The sequence below is a fragment of the Macaca fascicularis genome, chromosome 13, assembly GCF_037993035.2.
Source record: "Macaca fascicularis isolate 582-1 chromosome 13, T2T-MFA8v1.1".
NCBI lineage: Eukaryota > Metazoa > Chordata > Mammalia > Primates > Cercopithecidae > Macaca > Macaca fascicularis.
This window is the reverse complement of record NC_088387.1, coordinates 43,920,836-43,946,112: the sequence shown is the minus strand read 5'-3', so window position 1 is coordinate 43,946,112 and position 25,277 is coordinate 43,920,836. Positions and strand designations below refer to the sequence as shown.

The following is a 25,277-nucleotide window of genomic DNA, read 5'->3' as shown; positions in this document are numbered from 1 at the left end:
AAAGTAATAGCCCAGTGTTGCCTAAGCCAAAATTTAACCTTCATACACATAAAAAATTCACAAATACATGCAAGCATTAGATTCAGTTACATCAACAGAGGACAAAAACACATGATGGCAAATTGTTCTCCTTAAGAACTGAATATACAGAAGTATTTCAACAGAAAAAAATCTCATAAAGGCAGAATTTCAAGTGAGTGTAAAAAAGTTAATGATTCTTTTGAGATTTTAATTCCAGACACTCATGAGGTACATGTCCTCTAAATTCTACAGCTTTAGTAATGGTGATCAAATTCTTTATATGGGTAGGTTCCTTTTTTTTTTAAGGGTATCTGGAAGAAAAGACAAAATAATATTTCAGAGATTTCTGAGGCAAAAAAAAAATATATAGACTTTTAATGCATCACTTCTATCTAGCAAAACCAGATAGAAAGTACATGTCTGTAGACATTTTCACATATGTACAAATGTATATACACTCACAAGCATAACTTTCTTACAATAAAAGGGTTCTTGTGATTGTTGTCATACATACCTTCTACAGAATTCTGTAAGCTATCAAGATAGTGTATGTATCTGGAATAAGATCTCTTCTCCTTAAACAGGAAGTCAGAGTGAGCTGCCACCCTGGGTGTAAGACCATTCCTTGCTCACTATCTACCCAAGTATTACAGTAAAGAGATATCTATTCCTCTCTTTTATCCTGATGCAAACACTGCCTTAAACTCACCAGGATTAATCTCTCTATATGTCTATATCTATGTCTATCTATATATATATCTATTTTATCTATATATCTATAGATAGATAGATTTATCTCATTAATTTAGTCCCAAGAAAACGCTCATATTCCTAGTAACGTCTTGTATTCTTCACATGAATCATCATGTACCTTTATGTATCTACTATTCTGTCTCCTTTTCAATGCTTCCTCAAATTCTAAACTCGTGTCTATATACCATTTGAAATGTACGCTCCATTAACAGTTAATTATCTCATACTTTCATCATGTGCTCAAAATATTTCTTTCATCTTTATGTTTGAATGTAAATCTGAACCTCTTCTAAGGACCATAGTTAACACTATTTACTATAGATTTCATTCCATGGGACCTGGAGGTGGTATCAGTGACGTTCTTTTTCCTCATTACCATTTTCAAATCATTCTCCCTTTCTACATTAAAAAAAGAGAGAGAAGGAGAAGAATCAGAATTACATATAATTTCATGATTTTATCACACTGTATTCTTTATTTTGATGCTATGTAGTGTCCTCAAATTAAAATTTGACTTAATGTGATTGCATCTGTTTTTTATCCTTTGGGGATTACAAAAAAACAAGATATATTGTTTGTGAACATTATTTGTATATTCTACTAACCTGCTTTTCTCACTGAATAATATAACTTGGTAACATTCTCATATGCCATAAATTCTAATAGTTGCATATTATGCTACTATATGGAATTACATTGATCTATTTATCAATTTACAGGTACTTTTTATTTCATTTTTATTGGTCAAATAATACTTTACTTTTTTAAAATTAAACATATTATAAATAATGTTTTTTTATTTCAAAGGACTTGATAAATATTTATGAAATTCCATTCTACAACTTGCCCTTTTAATTTCCACAGCCTATTTAAAAAAAAAAAAAAAAAGGAAAATTACACTTTAGATTACAAATAAAATCTCAATGAATTTTTAAAAGAAGTTATTTCAAAGGCTACCTTTTATGATCATCATGCATTCAATCTAAAATATGGTTTACAAAGGTATAAAGGAGAAAAATAGCCACAAGAAAAAATATATTCCATTAAATAATTTTAGGGTATAAATGTTAATTTAAAAAACACAATTACATAAGCTTTAGAAAACAATGAAAATGAGAAACATTGTATATGACCACTTATAATACTGATCAAAAGTCAAGTAAGAAAGAACATTATAAACGAGGCATTCTGCTCAAAAAGTTAAAAAGAAAGCATAAAACAAACACGGAAAGCAGGAATGTCCCAGGGGCAGAAAGATTCAGGCTTTAGATATGCCTGAGTTCTGCACTTCTCAATTTATAATTAAAACAAAGTAAAAAAAATTGGATGATTACACTGAAAATCAATTGGCCTATTTCAGAGGCTTTCATAAATATTATGCTTTTTATCACTTCTGCCAAATGGCCCATAAGATGCTGCCTTCTATAGTACATGACAATTCTAAACTGTAAAACATTAAATGTTACAGAAAACATGCTGTGGAAGTTCACTTTGTCAAAATATCCTAGTTCTATATAGCAAAGCTTTGGAATAACTTGTAAGTGAATAAACAAGCATCATAGGTAAGCCAAATTGAACATGCAAGGAAACATTTTGAGCACCTTATAATCATCCAATCCCTCTTGGACTCCTGCCTCCGTTTTGGCAATTTGGAAGCAAGATGAAAGTAGATAAAGTGTTTACTACAAGAGAGGGTGCCTCTGCGATATACAAAGGGAATTGTAAACTTAGCCCTGTGATCCTGCCATTAGTCTTTTTAATGATTCTGAGCCACAACCTCCCTGAGATAACATCTTTTTCTCTCTATGCTTGAGCTTTGAGAAGCCTAGAGGAATCTTGATTTTTTTTAGCCTTTTATTAAACTTAAGCCTAGAAATAAGGGAAAGCTAAAGGAAAAGGATTAGAGAGGTTTATTCAGCACTGTCAGAGAAAGAAAATCCCTGCCTTACTGCCAGATATATTAAACTCCTGATCTTGCAATTGCATAAAATTATCACTGGCATTATATCTATGTCAATTAAACCTGGTGCTGCAGAAAATGATTTAACCAGTTCGCTCTTTCAATGTCATTCAAGAACTCTAATTAGTGTGAGAGATGTGTTTCTCTTTTAAGTAGTGCTGTAGTCATCTAGGTGTTACTCAAAGGCACCATTAAAACTCATTAATATGAGAGTGTCTCAGAGGGGTTTATGGGCTTTCAGGAGAGTACTGTTCAGACAAGTTTGTCCATAAAAAGTATTTTGGATTAAAAATGTTAGAGTATACTGTTTTCTATCATGAGAAAATATTTCTTTCAGTGTTATAAGCAGATTGATAATGTTTCTGCTTAGTTTTTGAAGATCCTCCATTTTTATAAGACCCAGATTTTTGTTCCTTATTTTATTCATAACCTTCACAAATAGATATAATTTTATTTAAAACCCAATATTTGTAAGCAAAGAGAAAAGCAATGCATGAAAGTTTAACTTTTCTAAGTTTACATAATAAAACTTCTTTTACTCTCTGGCTACCCTCCTCTATTTTATTGTTGATCTTAACTATGAATAAACTGGTTTGGCCATAATAAAATATTTGAATATCCAGGAGCAATTGAAAATTATAGCTTGGAAAGTATTGCTTTCAGACTCACACTATTTCCTATCTTTCCTTCCTGATTAGTGCAAAAGCTCATTGACCCACCATTTCATTGAAAACCAATTAATTTTTGGATAGTTTGCACTATTTTATGGTGGAAGCATACCTGATCAAACAGATTACTATAACCTGAGAGTAGATTGCTCTTCTTACGTATTTTCAAACCCTACCCAATTCAGTACTGAACATATAATTAGAAATGTTTAGTGTTTGTTAATTAACACTTTATTTTCTAAGTGGAGAAGTTCAAAATTAATAATAAAATATCTTTATTGACATATTTTCACTAAAATAAATTATATGTGAAGTATTTTAATGTTATATAACCAGAACTTAACAAGTGAATTCTATATGTCAGATATAGGGCTAAGAAATAGGAATATAAAGAGAATTATAATGTAAACCCAGATCTCAAAAGGCTCAGAATCGGTATGGGGGACAAATAAGTAAATCAATAATTATAAAATGCAGCAATGGGTTTCATAATTGAGAAATACATGACATAAAATAAATATTTGGATAAGTGATTCTTAGTAAAGGAAATGCAAGTTTTGGGGCAAAGTTTCAAGGTTGGGGAAAATAAGGCAGAGCATATTTTCTATAATAGAGAGTACAATGCTAAATCCTGAAGAATATGTACAATGTGACCAAAATGAAAATTTGGGGAAAGATACTTTTAGCAAAGACAACAAAATCTGCTAAATCAGATAAGGCTAGGGGACATAAAGAAACTTAAGGCAATTTCATATTATTAACAGAATATATGAAATAAAATTGAGAAATGAGACTGAAAACACAGTAAGCAAATGATTAATAACTAAAAGAATATGAAAGAATGCTATGGTTTGAAGGTGTTCCCTTAAGTTCATATGTTAGGTACTTAATCCTCAGGGTAACAGTATTTAAAGGTGGGACTTTATCAGGTAATTAGATCATGAGAGGCCTGCCCTCATGAATGGACTAATGCTGTTATCGTAGAAGAGATTTAGTTATCACAGATGTGGATTCCTGACAAAAAGGATAAGTTTGGCCCCTTCCTCTCTCACTCTCACACTCTCTTGCTCTGCCACCTTCTCCATGGGATAATGCAGCAGGAAAGCCCTCAGCAAACACTGGTGCTACTTTCTTGGACTTCCTAGCCTCCAGAACTGCAAGCCAACCAAACTTCTGTTGTTTATAAATTACCCACTCTGTGACCTTTCATTACAGCAACAAAAAACAAATTAAGACAAAGAGTTCATAATGGTAATAAAAGAGATACAGAGGAATAACACGTAGTGAAAATAAATCAAAAACATAAAATAACAGTTTTAAGTTACAATATCATGGTTTTAAGTTATAACACCATAGTATTATCCTTAAATGAAAATAATATAGAAATACCAATTAAAGTCAAACATCAGTGGAGTGGAGGGAAAATCACAAACCAACTCTATGTTGTTTTACAAATAATTGATTTCAAATGCTACAGCATAGGTAATTTAAAGTAAAAGTGTTACAGGAAAGTGGTCCTGATCCAGACCCCAAAAGAGGGTTCTTGGAATTCAAGCAAGAAAGAATTCAGTGCAAAGTAAAAGCAAGTTTATTGAGAAAGCACAGTGGTGAAAGGACTCCATAGACAGAGTTGGAAAGCAAGAGGAGGAACGTACCCACCCTATGTACAATGCTTGTATATATGGACAGATGTATTCTGCTATAAGGGTTTGGGATAAGTGATTAATTTTCTTAATTAGTTTATTGTGCAAGAATTGATATTATAATCTTTAAAGCAAAATTAGGAACGCCTTTGTTCTCCAGATATTGGAGTATCTGGGCACTCCCAAGTCTGGGTCTGCTTAGTAAACATTGTTAATTCATTCCCTTAACTATAAACTTCTAGAGGCTAGGAATGCCTAAGTGTCTGGGAATGTAGCCCAGCAAGTCTCAGCCTCATTTTCCAAGCCCTCACTCAAAATGGAGTCACTCTGGTCCAAATGCATCTACAAAAGCAGTGCAAAGGAAATAATAAAGATAAGATTAAAAATCAAGGAAATGAAAACAATAAACAAATTAAGAAAATCAATTACACAAAACCTGTTCCTCCAAATGTTAATACAATTGGTAAGCCTTTAGTAAGGCTGACAAACATCAAAAGCAAAGCAAAAAGACACAAATCACCAGTATCAGGAATAAGCAGGGTTGTCACTGAAAAATCCTGCTACTATTATAAGGATAATCACAGTATATTACAAACAACTTTATGTTCCAAAATTTAACAATTTAGGAAACAAATGGATCAATTCCTCAAAAAATACAAGCTATTAAAATTCAACCAAGATGAAATAAATAATGTGAACAGTATTAAACTGTTAAAGAAATTTAATTCGTAATTTAAAAGTTCATAGAATGACCATCTACAGGCCCATATGATCTCATTGGAGAATTCCATTAAATAAAGAGGAATTAGCACCAATTTGACACAATCTCTTTTCTGAAAAAGAAGAGGAGATAATATTTCTCAACTCGTTTTATTAGGATAATGTTACCCTGATCCCAAAACCAAGAGCAAGAAACAAAAATAAATACCAAAAAAAGATGAATAGTTCTCATAATTTTTGACACAAAAATCCTCAACCAAATATTAGCAAATTGAATTGAACAATGTTTTTAAAAAATGATACACTGGATTGAGTGGGATTTATTAGAAGTTTGCAAAGCTGGTTCTATATTAAAAAAAAATGCAATACAACGTATCAACAGACTAAGAAGGCAAATCACACAATTATATCAATTGATGCAGAAAAATCATTTGAGAAAAGCTAGCATCTACTTATAATAATAATAATAAACAACTCAGCAAATTTTCAGTAGAAAAAAAAATCTCAACTTGATAAAGATATATAAACAAACCTAGAGGTAAGATCATACTTAATGTTGAAATATTTAGTGTTTCCACTTTAAGTGAAGAACATGGCAAAAAAAGGCAATTCTCATCACTCTTATTCAACATAAAACCACAGTGAATCAAGTAAAAAAGAAATAAAAGGCATAAATTGGAAAGGAAGGAAAAAAGCACAAATTGGAAAAAGTAATATCATACTTAATGTTGAAATATTTAGTGTTTCCACTCTAAAGTGAAGAACATGGCAAAAAAAGGCAATTCTCATCACTCTTATTCAACATAAAACTACAGTGAATCAAGTAAAAAAGAAATAGCAGGCACAAATTGGAAAGGAAGGACAAACTGTCTCTATTTGCTGATGATACAATTATCTATGTAGAAAATTTCAAGTAATTTGCAAAGTAGAAACATTTCTTAGAACTAATATGAGAGTTAAGCAAGGTTGTAGCATATGAAAGCAGCACATGCATAGACACACAGACAAAAGAATCATATTTCTAAATAGTAACAGTGAACATATCAAAACCAAAATTAAAATCATACCATTTATAATTTTTCCAAAAAAATTACAAAATATTTAGGTACAAACTTAACAAAATATGTACAGTATCTGTACACTAAAATTACAAAATGCTGATAAAAGACCGGCACTCTTCACAATAGCAAAGACTTGGAATCAACCCAAATGTCCATCAGTGACAGATTGGATTAAGAAAATGTGGCACATATACACCATGGAATACTATGCAGCCATCAAAAAGGATGAGTTTGTGTCCTTTGTAGGGACATGGATGCAGCTGGAAACCATCATTCTTAGCAAACTATCACAAGAACAGAAAACCAAACACCGCATGTTCTCACTCATAGGTGGGAACTGAACAATGAGATCACTCGGACTCAGGAAGGGGAACATCACACACCGGGGCCTATCATGGGGAGGGGGGAGGGGGGAGGGGGGAGGGATTGCATTGGGAGTTATACCTGATGTAAATGACGAGTTGATGGGTGCAGCACACCAACAAGGCACAAGTATACATATGTAACAAACCTGCACGTTATGCACATGTACCCTACAACTTAAAGTATAATAATAATAAATAAATTAAAAAAAAAAAAAAAAAAGAAATGAAGGAAGTACCAAATAAATGTAAATGTATACCATGCTCACAAGAAGAGCCAACATAGTAAAGCTGAATTTCTCTTCAAATTGATTCACAGGTTCAGTGATATTCCTATGAAAATCCCACCAAGTTTTGTTGTTGTTGTTTTGTTTCATATTTTTACACTTTGACAAGCTTATTCTAAAATATTTATGTAAAGCCACAAGCCCTAGAATATCTACGACAATTTTGAAAAATAATAATAATTTGAGATGACTCTATTCAACATTGTCTTACCATATAGCTATATAATCATGAGAGTGTAGTGTTGGTGGAAGAATAGGTCATAAATCAATAGAACAGAACAGAGAACCTAACATTAGACTCCCACAAAGGCACAAAAGCTATTCAATGCAGAAAGCATAGCCTTCTGTTTGTTTGTTTGTTTGTTTTTGAAGATAGGATCTTACTCGCTTATTCAGGCTGGGGTGCAGTGGCACAATCATGGCTCACTGCAGCCTTAAACTCCTGGACTAAGAGATCCTCTCATTGCAGTTCCCTAAATAGCTGGGATTATAGGTGCATGCCACCACACCTGATTAATTTATTTTTTAAAAAACATTATTGTAGAGACAAAGGTCTCACTGTGTTGGCAAGGTTGGTCTTGAAATCTTGGCCTCAAGCAATCCTTCCACCTTGGCTTCCAAAAGTTCTGGGATTACAGGCGTAAACCACCACATCCATCCAGAATAGCTTTTCAAACAAATGATATTGCTGCAATGAGATATCCATATGCCAAAAAAAAAAAAAAAAAAAAAAATCTTGACCTTAGCCTCACGCCTTATGCAAAAGTTAATATAAATAAATGTGTATTGTATTTCAATGCAAAATATAACACTATCTTTCTGTGAAAAGTAGGAAAAAATCTTTGTAACTGCAGTTAGGCAAAGACTTCTTAGGCCTAACACCAAAAGCACAAAGCATAAAAAGAAAAAAGTGATAAATTGGACTTCATCAAAATTAAAATCCCTTGCTCCGTGAAAGACCCTGTTAAGAGAATTGAAAAGATAAGCTACTGTCTGGGAAAGAAATAAATGCAAACCTCTTATTCAACAAAAGATTTTTATCTAAAATATATAAAGAACTCAAAAATAAAATGAACAATCCAATCAGAAAATAAGAAAAAATGAATTGAACATACATTTAATCAAACAGGATATCCAGATGGCAAATAAGCAAGAAAGACGTTGAACTTCATTCACCACTAGAAAATATCAGGTTAAAATCACAATGAGCTATACTAACACACCTATCAGAATGGCTAATATTTCAAAATAAAATCATGATAATACCAAATGCTGACAGGAATGTGGAGAAATTGAATCATTTATACATTGCAGGTAAGAACATAAAAGGATGTAGTCACTCTGAAAATTATTTGGCAATTACTTATAAAACTAAAACGTTCTTACCATATGATCCAGGAATTGCACTTTCAGGCCTTCATCTTAGAGAAATGACAACCTAAGGTAACACCAAAACCTAAATAAATGTTCATAGCAGTTTTATTAATATTCATAGTATCCAAAATCTAGCAACAACCCTGTCCTTAAATGGCCAATGGCTAAAAGAACTGTGATTCTTATGTACCATCTAACACTAATCAGGGATCAAGAAAACAAGCTAGTAACATATGTAACAACTTGGAAAAATCTCAAGGGCACTATGTTAAATGAAAAAACAAAAGCCAATCTCAAGGGGTCACATACTGCATTATTCCATTTATATAACAGTTTCTAAATGAAAAAACTTTGTTATAGCCCCAAATTAGAAGTAATTTGATGTCCTTCACATGTGTATAGTAAACCAAGCTATGATACATTCATGCTATAGAATACTACTAAGGAATGAAATGAAAGAAAATATTAATATATGTGAAGCTGAGATAAATTATCATTAAATCATGCTGAATGAAAGAAGCCAATCCCAAAAGTTTACCTATTGCATAGTCTATATATATATGTGTGTGTGTGTGTGTGTGTGTGTGTGTGTATTTTTTTTTTTTGAGATCGAGTTTCACTCTGTGGCCCAGGCTGGAGTGAAGTGGCTTGATCTCAGTTCACTGCAACCTCTGCCTCCTAGGTTCAAGCTATTCTCATGCCTCAGTCTCCCAAGTAACTGGGATTACGGGCGCCCACTACCAGGCCTGGCTAATTTTGTGTTTTTAGTAGAAACAGGGTTTCACCATGTTGGTCAGGCTGGGTTTGATCTCCTAACTTCAAGTGATCCACCCTCCTCAGCCTTCCAAAGTTCTGGGATTACGAGTGTGAGCCACCATGCCAGCCCTGCATAGTCTGTTTTTACAACATTTTTGAAATTGCAAATTTATAGAAATTGATAACAGATCAGTGACTGCCAAGGGATAGGGACAGGCTAAGGGTTAGGGACAGAACAAGGGAGAGATACGGGTGTGGTTACAAAAGCTCAATACGAAAGATCCTCCGGAGAATGGAAATATCTCCTATCTTGGCTGAACCCATGTCAAAATCCCGGTTGTGATATTGTATTACAGTTTTGTAAGATGTCACTATCGGGGAAAAAAATGGGTAAAGCATTCATAGTATCTCTCCGATATTTTATTACAACAGACTGTGAATCTATAATTAACTCAGTGTACACATATTAATTAAAAAATACAATAGGGCTAAATAATATATTTGTACAAATCACTCTCTCTTGCAAACACTTTTAAAAGAAACAAAAGCAATAAAAAAATCAATGCTAGAAGAATCAAAATCAACCATGCCTAAATTGTAGAGAATACACTTAAAAATATGGAAAAATGATTTCTTTTAAACTAGACAGAAGAACAGATATACCTTAATAAATGTATTCAAACTTATAGCAATTTTAAAGTTGATATGTTTCTTATATTAATAGAATAAAAGTGCCATAGTGTTATATATTAAATTGAAATAGAAAAGGTTGGATTAGCAGACATTTATTACATTTTAAAATAAACTCTTAGCTTCAAATAAACCTGACTCTGACAAAATATATTTCCATTTACAGGCAAAATAGGAAGTCTGTATGCATAATTTTTCAACTCAATTCATTTTTAGTGTATTTTTACATGAGTAAGTGTACTTACATTTTAATTGTTTTTATGATAGTCATCCATACATTTTTAAATCATTACATTAAACATTTATATGTGTTTTTACCTCACTGAAGCAAATTTGTTTTGCTGAAGGACTTGAAATGTTAACAGGTTTTTAAATATGTTTGTAAGATATTTCCTCTACTTGAAGATTGCTGCTTTCCACATTTTTGAGATGCTGGAGATCTTTCTTCCCCTTCTTCCTTCTTTCCGGACCATCCCTCTATTCCTTCTCCTGCCCTTCATTTCTTTCTTCTTTGTCAATGTTATTGTAATGTAACTTACATTTTAAATTGCCATTTTCTTGATTGCTTTTCAAAATGAATGTATCTCCATGAGACATTTGATCATTAATATTCTTTCTTTTATTTTTGTTTAATAACCATGGCTCTCCTTTTTTAATGTTTACACATAACACTTGAGTATGTTAATATTATAAGATACACTAACATGTGTTAGTGTATATAAGTATGTTAATAATATAACCAGGCCACTTCTTTAAACATTCTTCAAATATATATACATTTGAAGTTTTATATATATATTTGGAGATTTTTTTAAAGAACAGGCATGATTATAATATTAACACTTTGTGGATATAGAGCAAATGTCCCAAGAGAAATTTCTCGGTGGACTCCACAGGGTCTTTTATGATCTAAGCTACTCTTGCCACTTGTGTTGCCAATCTAGTATCAATGTGATTGTTGTCATTGTTGTCTTGGAAACATCTCTAAAAGATAACTCCTTTCATATTTCCTTGGATACACTATGAGCAGCTTACCTTTGAACAAATACACCTTGTCACCTTCTCAGATCATCTCAGAAACCTACTTTTTATGATTTTATAGTATTGCATTTACGTCATAGCATTCATTCCTTATCATAGAAATTAAGAATGTAAGCTGCATGCTAGACTGAATTTAATCCCAAATTTGGCAAACTATTATATTTTTGACAAGGGAAACTTAGTCCTTAGTCTCAGTTTGCTTATATATAATAGTAAAGGCTACCTCATAATGCATTTGGAGGATTAAAAGTGTTAAAATGTGGAGAACTTTCATAATAGGGTTGGAATATAGTGAACGAAACTAGAGTAACCTTATTTAAGCAAATTCCCTTATATTAGACCTGTGTGTAAACACCAGGTCTCAGATACTATATTTCAGCCTCCTGGAGAGAAGAGACGGTGTTGCAATTTTATAACTCCAGAGTGACTAATATGCACTTTATGCTCCACAGATACTCACTTTTTATGCAGAAAATATAATTCTTTTCTTAGCATAGTATCTGATAAGCAGAGTACAGATTAGCTGTCGCTTCTTCAGAAAGTTCAGAAAGTTCTTCTCTAAAGTAAACCAAACACTATTACTTGAATCTATGTTTTAATCACACATAACACAATTTTATTTTTTTCTTTAGGTATTTATTAGCCTTACACACCCTCTGAGATCTTGGATTTGATGTGTACCTAGCACCTGAAGAATATCTTACACATTGTAGATAATCACTTATTGAATACATGCATATGATATTAGTTAACTTCATCTTTGTTGTTGTTTTAGAGGCATGTATTTTTCAAGATTCATTGTCATTGCTACTAGTCTTTTAAAAAGTCACTTATCTATCCTAACAAATCTGTTTGGATATACTTAATGTGTATTTTTAATCATTCTAATTATTTTCTAAATGGTATGCATATAATTTATTACATTCTATGTTGTAAGCACTATTTTAAATGGATTTCTTCTATCTATTGGTATTTAATAGAGAAGATAATAATAGCCAAAAAGTTAACCATATCTTTTGGTCACAAACTTCTTAATTCATTTATGACAAAGTTTATTAGGGCAATATTCCAAAACCTTTCACTGCAACACACTGGAATTAAAGATGAATGCTACAATAATGTTATCTTTCAAAACTTCTTAGAATTATTCTGGGGAAAACTCCTTCACATTTACACAGACTTTTAACAGTTCATTTTAACAGTTCATTTCCACAAATCTCATAGGTGCTATTTTACTTTCATGATATGCTTATTTGGATCAAAGGTAGGTCCTGTATCCTACAAAACAAAGACATGACTGAAGGAAAAAGAGATTTTTCTCTGTAAAAAGGGATCAATTATTCTCACTAGAAAGCCATTCTATTTTTAGCAAGTGAGCTTCAGGAGAAATTTCCTCTTGCTCTTACTCATATAAAGAGAAAAAAGCCACATAGAATTTTTGACAAATTACTAGAAATTCACAGATCATCCTTATTGTGTCTGCGAAGTATGCTAGTTATTAAGATGAGGCAGCACAACTGCTTACCAAGGTCCTGAAAGATGTGCTAACCAACCCAGAATAGGAATGAGGCCAAGTTTGGTGAGTTTCTGGCACGAAGAGCTGTGGATTATATCCTAGGCCTTTTTTTAAAAAAATTGACACTCAAAATAGTACTTGAAATAATGTAATTTATTTTTCCCAGCTTTATTGAATTAGAGTCTACCAATAAAAATGTATGTATTTAAGATGTGACACATGATGTTTTGACTTATGTATATATTGTGACATGATTAAATTCACACTGAAAGAAAATTGTGGACTGGCCCTCTATATTAAGGTGGTAGGCATAAATGATACATGGAATCAAATCTGGCAAAATAGAACTGAAAGAGCTTTGAGAAGAAAGAAAAAACATCCAGTGTAGAGTTCCATGAGATCTCTGAGGGAAATCTTCTATTCCGAGTCTCAATGCAATTGTTTGCAAGGAAAGCTTGTGGATAACTAGGCCTCATGGTGGAAGCATAAATAATTACAAAATATGGGTGTATTAATTTGATCTGAGGCAAATACAGTGTGAATACCTTTAGCTTCTCTATTTTGTTCGCATATTTAGTCTCATGTACTTCACTTGCCAGAAATGTCTGCAGAACAGTATTTGGTCACTGGATTGTTCTCAGTAAATGTATGACTTCTGATTAGCACCATACTAGGCATTGATTAATAATGTCAGGATCCAAACATAGACGAAATTATAAAAAAAGAATTCACCTTTGAAAATCATGCAACCAACTGAATAAAATTATCCAAGGTTATTGATAATTGTAATACACATTTGCCCATTTTTTCTTTAAATCATCGAAAAATAACAAGTTGAGTGACTACTCTGTGTGAGACACTGTGCTAAGCACCAGAAACAGAGAAGTTAACATGAAGATTCTTGCTCTCAGTCAGCTTAACGTATAACTATAATGAACTTTTAAAAATAAGAATATTAACAGCAATACATTAATATATTATTTACTCACATAGTATAATCTTAGTATATCTATGACATAGTCTGTTCGTTTTGAGTGTGAACTACAGAATTTATAATGAATTAGAAAAACCTTAATACCCCTGCTGTTTTTCTAGAAAATTAAGCCTAAAAATAAAATAATAATAATGATTAACCTAGTTTAAGAAAAAAAACACATTTAAAAATAGGAAATGATTTTTTCTTATCTTCCAACAATGAAGAGTGACTTAAAATAACTGAGGTGAATTCAAGCACTAAGAAATGAAAAATAAAACAGAAAGAGAAGAATGAGCTCTAGTAGCCTTAATAGAAGAAAAAAACAGATGGCTACCACAAATGTCAGGCCCCGAGTACTGAAATCAGAGTAAGAACTTCTCATTCAACCTAGCTCCTAGTTGAATTTTTAAAATAAAAGCAAATGCAAAAAAGAAAAAAAAAAAAAGGTAAAAGAAAAAAACAAACTTAAAAATGATCTAAATTTATGATGCCAAGTAGGAAGTTAAGCCCTGGAGGCTGAGTCATGTGGAATGTGCGTAACTTCTGCTTGTTAGATTATAAATTAACTCTCTTCCTCATCATTCTTCTCCTGTAAGATACTAGGAGAGATCAGAGACAAGATCTCCTGCCCCTATTCCTGCTTATAATCACTGTTCTTTGTTGCAGATTGTCTCTATACCTAACTCAGACCAGATAGCACAAAAGACACCATGACTGCTACATCTTCAGTGTGTCATGTTAACTCTACCTTTCCGAAAACAAAACAATACAAAACAAAGCAAACAAACATACAAAAAACTTACCTAATCAGATGTTTAAAAACTATGCATTAAGCTTTACATAGAATAATGTTGAAATTCTGTTAAGCTTCTTGAAACTTTATCTAGATAAGCGATCCTAAACGTCTATACTTCAAAACATTCGTTTCCATTCTTTAAAATTTGTGGTTTCCAGGCAGCCATCCTCAAGTTTGACACTTCAATAAATACTCTTTCTACTAGAATCTGACCCTTTTGATTAATTTAGGTTGACACCACAAAGTATTAATTCCAATTTTAATTGAGGAAAATGTCCTGCTAACCACGAAGCATTTATAGGTTAATTTGGACATACTACCTACCCACAAATTGGTATTTTTGAGCTTTAATAATTTAAACAAGATCAAATGTTTCACATTAAGATGTATCTCTCCTACTCAGTTGCCTATGTCTGAACTCAGAATCGTGAGGTTCTGCCCCATAAAACTATTTGTTTCTGTTCCAGTAATCAGATTACTGAAGTATTTAGCCCACCTTTCTATAATCACTGCAAGTCAGCAATTTACAGGAATGATAATAGCACAATTCATGAGAAGCCAATGCTACATGTCAGGGATTATATGGAAGCAGCATTGCATGGTGTGTATTCATTTTTAAAAGCAAACCTTTGGAGAATAAATGTTAAAATCTTACTTTTGCATGTGAGGTTTAAAGGGGTTAGGTGGTTGGTAAGGTAACCTCTGAAGGTTACATGGTTAGGAAGTAAAGCCTAGCCACTGTGTCGCAGAACACAAATGGAGACTAGTGAAGGAGGTAGACTAAAATGGCACATACCTCCTCTGAAATAGAGTTAGCATGAAAAAAAAATGTTATCAGAGAAAGAATCAATGCTCACAGAATTCTCAGAATGAAGAGAGAAAGAGAAGAATTTCAGATAGACAAAATGGGTATACAAGAGTGTTGGGTCAATGTAACAATGAAAAGTAATTCAAAATGGTAGATCAGAAAATTTAACTAGACAAATGCAATGGAAGAAAGAAAACAAAGCCCGAAATGATGATCAAGTCTATACTATGGTGATGCTCACTAGAAACCAACAAGTGAACAGGAATGTGAATTTGGATTCTAGATATGGTGGTTAGGACTCATTCCCAGGGGGCACAGAGAAATATAGAATACATAAAGTATATTTTTTTCTGCTGCAGCCAATTGAGGCAGGTCAGGTGGAGTGAAGTAGACTTTTATTTTCAAGACCGAGAGGCAGTGTTTAACAATAATAATAATAATAAAGTACTATAAATTCACAAAAATAAACTTAGGAAAAAAGATTTAAAACCCTTACTAGAATATAAAATGCCAGTAGAATGACCTTGATAAATCAAGAGAACGGCATGATTAGAGAACAAGAGAGGTGAAGATGAACAGAAGCCAGGAGATAAAAATAGGCCAAAATGAGATAAGAAGTGAGACTCGTGAAATAAGCAAGCATTTTCCAGAAAGTAAAACACAATTGCCAAGTTGTGAAGTATATTGCAGGCAGTAAATAAAATAAAAGTTCCTCTCTCCAAAATCAAATCTAGATTTAGAGGACAAACCCAAGACTCTCCACAGAATATAAAAACAGAGAAACTACAACAACAAAAAGAAAGTTGATACATGTGGAGTGGCAAGAACTCAGAACTACTATTACCAGAGACAGGTGTTTCTAAAGAAGAGAAGAACAAATAAAGAACAATAACTTAAGAAGTAATCATAAGAAATCAATTTCTGACATGAGGTAAAATATACTTATTCACATCATGAAACTATTTTTGCAAAAATTATAATAGTGAGAGAAATCTGACATAGGTGACTCCATCTTTCTTACAACTTCACGAACTAGCTGCCCTTGTTAAATTTAAAACAAAGGTGATAACATGTTCTTCCCCAAACTAGCCTCTTCCTTGCTCTGGGACTGAAATTACCTTTGTAAGACTAATGAAACCCCACGAGGTTAGGATTATGGGAGGGGCATGAATTCTGCTAAGTTTATACATCATTAAACAATAACCAGCCATTTTTCCCTAGCTTGCTTTTCTGCAATCATCTACTGCTCCTGTGTCATGAAGCCAGAGGCCTTTAGATTTGTAACTTCTCCTACTGATTTTATCGCTATTGTCAAAACATAAGACTGATCTTTAAGACATTTTTCAGACTTCTGCATTTCGGTGGATGAGCTGATGCCACCCAGACCCATGACTTATACCAGAAAACTGGCTCAACCAGTCCTGCGACTCCCACCCGGAAACTGATTGACTCAGTGCACAAAGACAGTTTGGACCCTGTTTTAATTTCATCCCCAATCAACCAGCAGCACCCATTCCCTGCCCCCTCCCCTCCAAATTATCCTTAAAAACCCTACCCTCTTAGCTCTAGAGGAGGCAGATTTGAGAAGCGAGTCTCATCCTACCCCTTGGCTCGGCCTCTGATCGTTAAACTCTTTCTTTGCTGAAATACCTCCTGTTCTCAGTGTACTGACTTTTCTGGACATTGTGCAAGATAAACCCATCAGGCTGTTACAAATGCAAGTATTAATGATGTTTCAGACAAATGGCTTAAAGTAGATTCTAACCAAGAAAGATGGTTTCGTTTTGTTGTTGTTTTCATTACTGTTAGTGCTGTAAGAACAAATTATAGTCCTAAGTATGCTGAGACAGTTGAAAATGAAGGTTAAATTTCACACATAAATCAGATTAGATTAAGATTTTTTTTTGCAACAGTACAAGCCATGAGACAATGAATAAATGAACACATTTAGGGAAGAGGTATGTTTGAAGAATCTTACACCAAACCAAATTAAATTGTTGTCCATGTGGATGGCAACCAGGAAATATTCTCAAATAAAGAATGACTCATAAATAGCACTCATAGAACTTTTGGAAAGGAATCACTGGAAGATAAATAAGAAGGAGCCAAAGGATAAGTCAATCTTATTTGTTCACAATGGCAAGGCCATACTATAAGCAAATGTAGCAATGATTTCTGGAATTAGAATTAATTAAAATAGCGATAAGCTTAAATTTAAGTAACATACTACAAAACTGATTGTGAATATTGTTATAGACTGAAAGGTTTTGTCTCTCCCAAATATAAATATTGAAGTCCTAGCCCCTAGTGTAATGGTATTTGGAAATGACACCTTTGGAAATTAAGTTTAGATGAGATCATGAGGGTGGTACTGCCATGACAAAATTAGTGCCCTTATAACAAGAGACACCAAAGAGATCACCCTCTTTCTCAAGAAGACTCAGCAAGGCAGACATTTACAAACCAGGAAGAGGGCCCTCACTATAAACCAAACTTGCAGCCTAATTTTGGACTGCTAGCCTCGAAAACTGTGAAAAACCACATGTCTACTGTTTAGTCCACCCAGTCTATGGTATTTTGCTATGGCAGCTAAAGCTGACTAAGACAAATATCGATAGCATTATCCATAAAAAAGTATCCTATACATCATTTGAACAACAGTAATCTGAAAATAAAAGAACTACAGATTTTTTTGACATGTTGATAGGGCATGGAAGACAGAATTAAATTCATGATAATGAAGGGGTGAAGGGGGTTAGAAAGTCTTAATAGCATTTGTATATATATATGTCTGTGTGTGTATATATATGTCATATATATATGTCATACATATATGTCATATATATATATCATTGGCAATGGACTTGGATAGCCAAACCATTCGTTATTTTTAAATGGAACCGATAAATGTTGATAAATGCATATATAGTCAATTTACGAAGCAATATGGAAAGCATCCAAATATTAACTCTTCAAACTTAAATACTTGTATAGATTTGTAGATAAACATAATTGATTTAAAAACCTGATAAACGAAACTAAGCTAACAAATCAAAGTTGCTTCACTAGTGCAAAGGAATTACTGGTGAAAATGAGACCCATAGAAAAGATGGTATAAATGGACTCTTTGTCTTCCTATGTTTGGCTTATTTCACCTAGTAAAACGTTCTCTAATTCCATCCATGGTTTTGAAAAGAACAGAATTTCCTTTTTTTTTTTTTTTTTGAAATAATAGTATTTCACTGTGTATATGTATCACATTTTACCCATTCGTCCATCGATAGACATTTTGGTTGATTCTGTATCTTGGCTTGATAGTGCTGTCATGAACATGGAAGTGCCCATAACTCTCTGCCATGCTGATTTTAAATCTTTTGGGTATATACTCAGAAGTGGAGTTTCTGGATCATACAGTAATTCTATTTTTAGTTTTTTGAAGGACTTTCACACTGTTTTTCTTGATGGTTTTACTGATTTACATTTCTACCATCAGTGTGCATGGATTTGTTATAGAATTCTACTCGGGTCCACTCCCTGGTGCACTAAGACCAGATATCCACACCGAGGTTTCTGGAGGAAGAAAGGAAAGCATTTATTTGCAGGGCACCAAGCAAGGAGGATTAGGCAGCTCACACTTAAGTCTCAATCTTTCCAATGGCTAGCAGGTTTTACGGTTTTTAAAGGCAGGGGTAAATTTCCGGAAAGCAGAGTTGTAGGCAAAATTATAAATCAATACATAGAGGGTATTGTTTTTGTCCTGAAAACCTGGGATATCTTGAAGCAGGAGCTTACAGACCATAGGTAGATTCAAAGATTTCCTCACTGGCAGCTGGTTAAGGAAGATAAGCTTTGTTTGCAAATTTAAGGTAAGCAGACATGTTTTGGCTCATGACCGTGACTTCCTCCAGGCCCTGGAGGAGGAAATTTACAACACTGGTGATCAGAGTTTGGTCTTCAGTTACCTCTTACCTGAGCTCTACATGCTGGTGGACTCCTTGGCGGAGGTCCAGGTTTCTGAAAAACAACTCAGAGATGAATGGTAAAATGTTATCATTTGTTTCTATAGGGAACCAAACATCTCACAATTCTAGCTTCCTTCATTTTTTTTTTTAGGCGACTATTACATTCTTGTTTATCAAGTTGCTTATTTACTTTTCAGGGATAGTTAGTTGACAGGAATTTCCCTTGAAAGGACTCAACATTTTCCTTTACTTTCCAGTTTGATGGAAGCCCACAGGTCCCTAAGACAAGGTCCCTGATCCATCTCAGGTTCCCTTTACTCCACACCCTTACCAACATTTGTTATCTTTTGTTTGTTTATAGTCACTCTGAGAAAAGTGAGCTGATACCACATTGAACTTGTAATGTGTATCACACCTTCCTAATGGTTAGTGATTTTGAGAATTTCTTCATATATCTGTTATCCACCCATATGTGTTCTTTTGAGAAATGTCTATTCAAGTCGTTTTCCTATTTCTTAACTGGAATTTATTTTATTTTATTTTATTTACTTTCTATGAAGTTGTTTGAGATTTTTATATATTTTTGTTATTAAATTCCTTATCTGATATATGCATTGCAATATTTTACCCAATCTAAGATTGGTCACTCTTAATTATTTCCTTTGTTGTTAATTATTTCCTTTGCTGTATATATGAAATCTAAAGCAATTAAACTCATGGAAGCAGAGAGTAGAATGATGGTTGCCAAAGGCTGAGGAGTGAGGGTAATGGTGAGATGATAGTCAAAGGGTATAGAGCTTCGGTTAGACAGGAGAAAAAAATTCAATTTTTTTTTTTGGATATCTATTGTATGTCATGGTAAGTATAGCTAATAATTGATTTCCATACATTTCAAAATCACTAAGAGAGTAGATCTGAAATATTCCTATTACAAAAAATGTTAAATACTTGTGATGAATATTTGAATGTTTGATTTAATTATTTCACATATTTAAAAAGCATAACATCTCTGTGTAACCCATAAATATATACAACTATAATTTGTCAATGTATAATTAAAAAGTAAAATATGGAAATGGAAACCTATTTTTCTGATAGTGATTTCATGACTTATATGCTGAGATCAGATATACCACTATCAGTTATTTTATTACATAAAAAAATGGCTTTGAAAAAGTGCTGAGAGTCTCTAAGCAAAGGGTATAACACATGAATATGTGTCCACCTATCTGTCCATGACATTACCAGCCCTAGAGCTGTACATTTGCTATGAAGTCTGTAAAAATTTGCATTTTCCATATTTGTTTTATTGCTTGTTCTATCTCAAAAGACTGGTTATCTATCTTTGGGGTTCCCTCTCTCTCTTTTTCATACTTTTAGGATTTATAAGAACATCTCCTGTGACATCAGGAGTCTAGACATAAAATATCAAAATTGATGTGACTAAAGATACAGCATTTACATCTTGCAATATGACAATAATTAACAGATTATTTGACAACTGTGTGTTATTGAGTGTTAAGAACTATGGTAGATACCAAGTAGGATGGATGAACATTAACCCAGATGGTTATTGTCTCAAAGGAGCTCCCAAATATGGAGAGGGCTGCAATAGCAGCATGTGCCTAGTGTTGTAGCACATGGGAGAGAGTGACGGCTAACTGTGCATGTGTACTTACAATGGTAGAGGAAGGGTGATGCTGTGGAAAGTGTTGGGCTTAATGACATAGCCCAACACTGATGCAAGGGAGAAAGGAAGAGCAGAACTGGTAGAGGGAATAGTAACAAGCAAGGGTATAAACAAATAGGTTCTCTTACCCAAACGCAATGTCCTTTTGAACTAAACCAGAATGATTATGTTGAACTCCAAGAGAAACCAAGTAAATGATCAATGGTTCATGGTTAAATCCAAGCTAAGGGGATATTGTCTACGTGAACAGTAGTGGCCTGAAAAGATTATGAAATTAAGCAGGATCTAAATCAATGTGTACAGGTTAAAAGACATGCACTGTTTAGAAGCACAGACAACTGGGGAATTGAGGGGAAGGGGACTGGGGAAGTGGAAAATGAACAAGAAGCTGGATACAGTTAATTTCTCAGAGAAGCAAATAGTTGAAATGTCATTCTGAAAGCTACCGGCATTTTTACCTTTTACACATCTCTATGACATGATATACACCTAGGAGATTTCTCTTTTGCTATTTACTTTTCTATTCTGAAACTAGGAGAGAGCCAAAGCAAAGGGACTGTTGTCTGGAGAGTTAACCTTTTAAATTTTCTGTACAAACTACTTTCATTGCCTATCAGTTCTGTGTTGGGCTTTAATTTCACCCTGAGTTACTAATGGTGAGCTTCTATCTTTTACTTCTCTGACAATGGTAACTGTATAATCAGCTTCTAAAAAAACTCTGGCCCCCAAAACACAATAAATGACAGATATCTTTGCTGCTTTCTTTTCCTCATTTCTGATGGATTTAGTCTTGAGGGAAAACACTTATTTTAAAGTGGAAAAAAATTGTTTTCCACCTTATAATGTAGGAAGAAAAACATTGATATTGATCATGACTCATATTGATCATGAGAATTTAAATTCTCCAACAAATTGAAACTGATTTCCTAAGAGTGTTTATTTATAAGCCTTCAACAATAAAAAAGACCTCTTATTTCTGATCCATAATTTCTTCCCGGTGGATTGCAAAGATTCCTACGGCTTCTACTAATGTCTAAATAGTGATAATTCTAAACTTTTCTCCCTTGTCATTTATTTGAAGAATTATAGTTGTCTACAGGATGTTTCCACTTATACATCTCATAGGCATTTCAAACATTAAAAAAATACTCAAAAGGTATGCATTTTAGGTCTTGTAAAATCCTCAGTCCCAGCCTCCTATTCATACTACCTGTCAATACCATGTTTTGAATTATGCTATTCAGCTATAACACAGAGACCAAGCTGTAAACACAAACATATAATTCACTTTTTTTCCTCTGGCTTTCTCCACTCATCACATCAATCTATCTCTCCACAAGACTACATGAATTGTATTAAAAAATATCTGTAAAATTTTGCCTCTCCTCTTTAGACCCTGCTTCTGACAATGTATGAAGGTCTTTATCAGTTTTGACTTCCTTCAGTAGCCTCCACTGCACCATGCCATTCTTTATGAACTCCTGGAAAACAGTCAACTATTTCACTTTTCCGCTTAACATCCACAGTCTCTAATCATCATGGAATAGATCCAAATTGTGTAGAGTTATCCACACTCCAGGCTTGTCCAAGATGCTCACCGTATTAACTGTTTGGGAATAGGGGTGGAAAGAGTCACTATATTAGTCTGTTTTCATGCTGCTAATAAAGACATAGCTGAGACTGGGTAATTTATAAAAGAAAGAGGTTTCATTGACTCACAGTTCCACATGACCGGGGAGGCCTTAGGAAACTTACAATCATGGCAAAAAGGGAAGGAAATATATCCTTCTTCATGACAGCAGGAAGGAGAAGTTCTGAGAAAAGGGGGAAAGCCCCTTATAAAACCGTCACATCTCATGAGAACTCATTTACCATCCCAAGAACAGCATGAGAGTAACCATCCCCACGATACAACTACCTCCACTGGGTCCCTCCCAGGACATGTGAGGATTATGACAATTCGATGAGATTTGGCGGGGGACACAGCCAAACCATGTCAGTCACTCATTCATACCTCTGTGACTTTCACACTGCTCCATAACTCTCCTATACCCAGCTCTCCATCTCTTTTCCTGTCACCCCTCATAATCTCATGTGTGAGTATCTTTATATTAACATCTCAAAATGCCACATTTTATTTAAAATTATTTGTTTCTTTCTCTGGCTTTCATAAAGTGTATGTACCTCAAAACAATTTATAAAACTTCCTTTTCTCTTGCAGAGTCTCTGAAATATTTGTATACTTGAACTCAACTGAATACAATTCACAAAATTCTATGCTTTTTTGCAATCCAGAAGACTATTTGTAAAGGATCTAAGGTTTCCTCAAGCATAGGTTAGGCTCTCCAGATTTTGTACTTAAATATAATTTTGTTCATATGTCTATATATAATTTGAGCTTTGTATTGTAATTTATGCATTTATGTATTTACTTTTAGTGAACAAGGAGAGGTATTTGTGTATATGGACTTGTTAAATAACACTTCTTTCAATAAACATCACTTGCTAGACATTAATTTTTTTTTTTTTAATCACTGAAATTATACCCTGAAGTCTGCTAATGAAGAGGGCTGGCTGTAAGTTAGGCTTGAACATTTAAACTATTAGAATTTATCTCTAAACTCTTTATGCTGATACTGGTATCTTGACTTTTTTTTTTCTCCATTACTTCATGGATGATGTTCCCTAATCTACTCATCTTGCAGATTGCAAGTGTTGATGAAGCATGTCCATTTTAATTGAACTGTTAACCCATGGGAGAATTTCACTTATTTTCTTTTAATGGCATTTATGTTTTTAGATTATTTAGTGCCTTTGATTATTTAGGAGAAGCCCTTATGATTTATCAAGTAAAATGACATGATTAATATTGTACATTATCCTTTCTTTAATATGATTTTACAAGTGGAAAAAAGCATCTGGATTTAATCGCAACATTACATTGAGCATCAGTGGTGCATGCAAAGCAGCTCAGACTAGTGCTAGGTACACAATTTCTCCTGTGAATACAGAAATCTACTGACTATTCAAGTTTTATGAAGGCTGTCACCTTTTTAGTCAGTTTGAAGAAATTAACAAAGGTGGTAATAAGCACTGTTAAACATGGTTCAAGAGATCAAGGAATCCTTATAAATCCCTATGATTTTATTGTATTTTACTGTAATTATGTTTTACATGTAGTCTTCAATTTTACTAATACAGAACTTTCTATAATTGTCTTACAAAAGAGAAATCCATGGTATTCTTCTTAACTCACCATAATGCTGGTTGCCCTTCTACTCCCTAACTCACCCAGCCTATTCAGATTCTCCATTTTCAGTTACTTCATTTTTTCTTTTTTAAATGTTGCCTGCTTTCCTATTTAAAAACATATATGATTATTGCCCCACCCCTAACTCCCTTTGCTGACTCTCTTTTCGGACTCAGCCCACCTGCACCCAGGTGATTAAAAATCTTTATTGCTCACACAAAGCCTGTTTGGTGGTCTCTTCACACGGACACACGTGACATAGAGTTGAAGATTTCAACAGCCCGAAGATTTAGATTTATTTCGGAACTGAAAATGTGAGTTATCGTTTTAATGGATAAAGTCAATTAGAGGTAACAAAAAGGCAGCCTTGTATTTGACAACTGTAGAGAGAAGAAATCTTAAGTGGGGCAAAGATTGAAGAGATGAGTTAAGAATTGTCTGTGGAAGGAATACTCCCCATATACTATCCTGCTTGCACAGCATTTGCTTTGGCCTACAGGTTAAGGCACATAATAAACTCTTTAAAGAAGTGGAGTGGTATGTTTAGGGAGGACATAGAATGTCTGAACGCAAATTACCACGCCAAATGATTTTTGTTTACTTTTGCATTGGAGCAGATGCCATTACTACCCCTCCTCTTTTATACAAATAAAGTTAAGCCTGCCAGTCTATACTCCTCTAACTCTTAGAGAGAGATTAAAGATAAAAAGAATTATTAGAGAGAGATAGAAGATAATAAAAGTTTTTTAAAAATCCCCTTTCAGGATCCCCAGAATAAAGGATAAAATTTTGAAATATTCCAAACGAATATTAATCGTTTTCCATTCATATTGCTTGTATACACCATTTTCATGATTATAACTTGTTTTTTCTACAGTTCTTATTTATAGCTTTTGACAAAAACACTTTATATTATTTTAATTAAGTTTTTCAAACTCTTCTT

The 25,277-nt window shown here is 33.5% G+C and overlaps 1 long non-coding RNA gene across 1 annotated transcript in view; it reads right to left on the bottom strand.

The window, feature by feature from the left end:
• LOC123568352 (uncharacterized) overlaps positions 1–25,277 on the bottom strand; it is a 553,309-nt gene that overhangs the window by 117,770 nt on the left and 410,262 nt on the right. The window contains exon 2 of the long non-coding RNA XR_006691610.2: positions 1,091–1,173. This is a non-coding gene — a long non-coding RNA (uncharacterized lncRNA). The remainder of the gene's footprint in view (positions 1–1,090; positions 1,174–25,277) is intronic.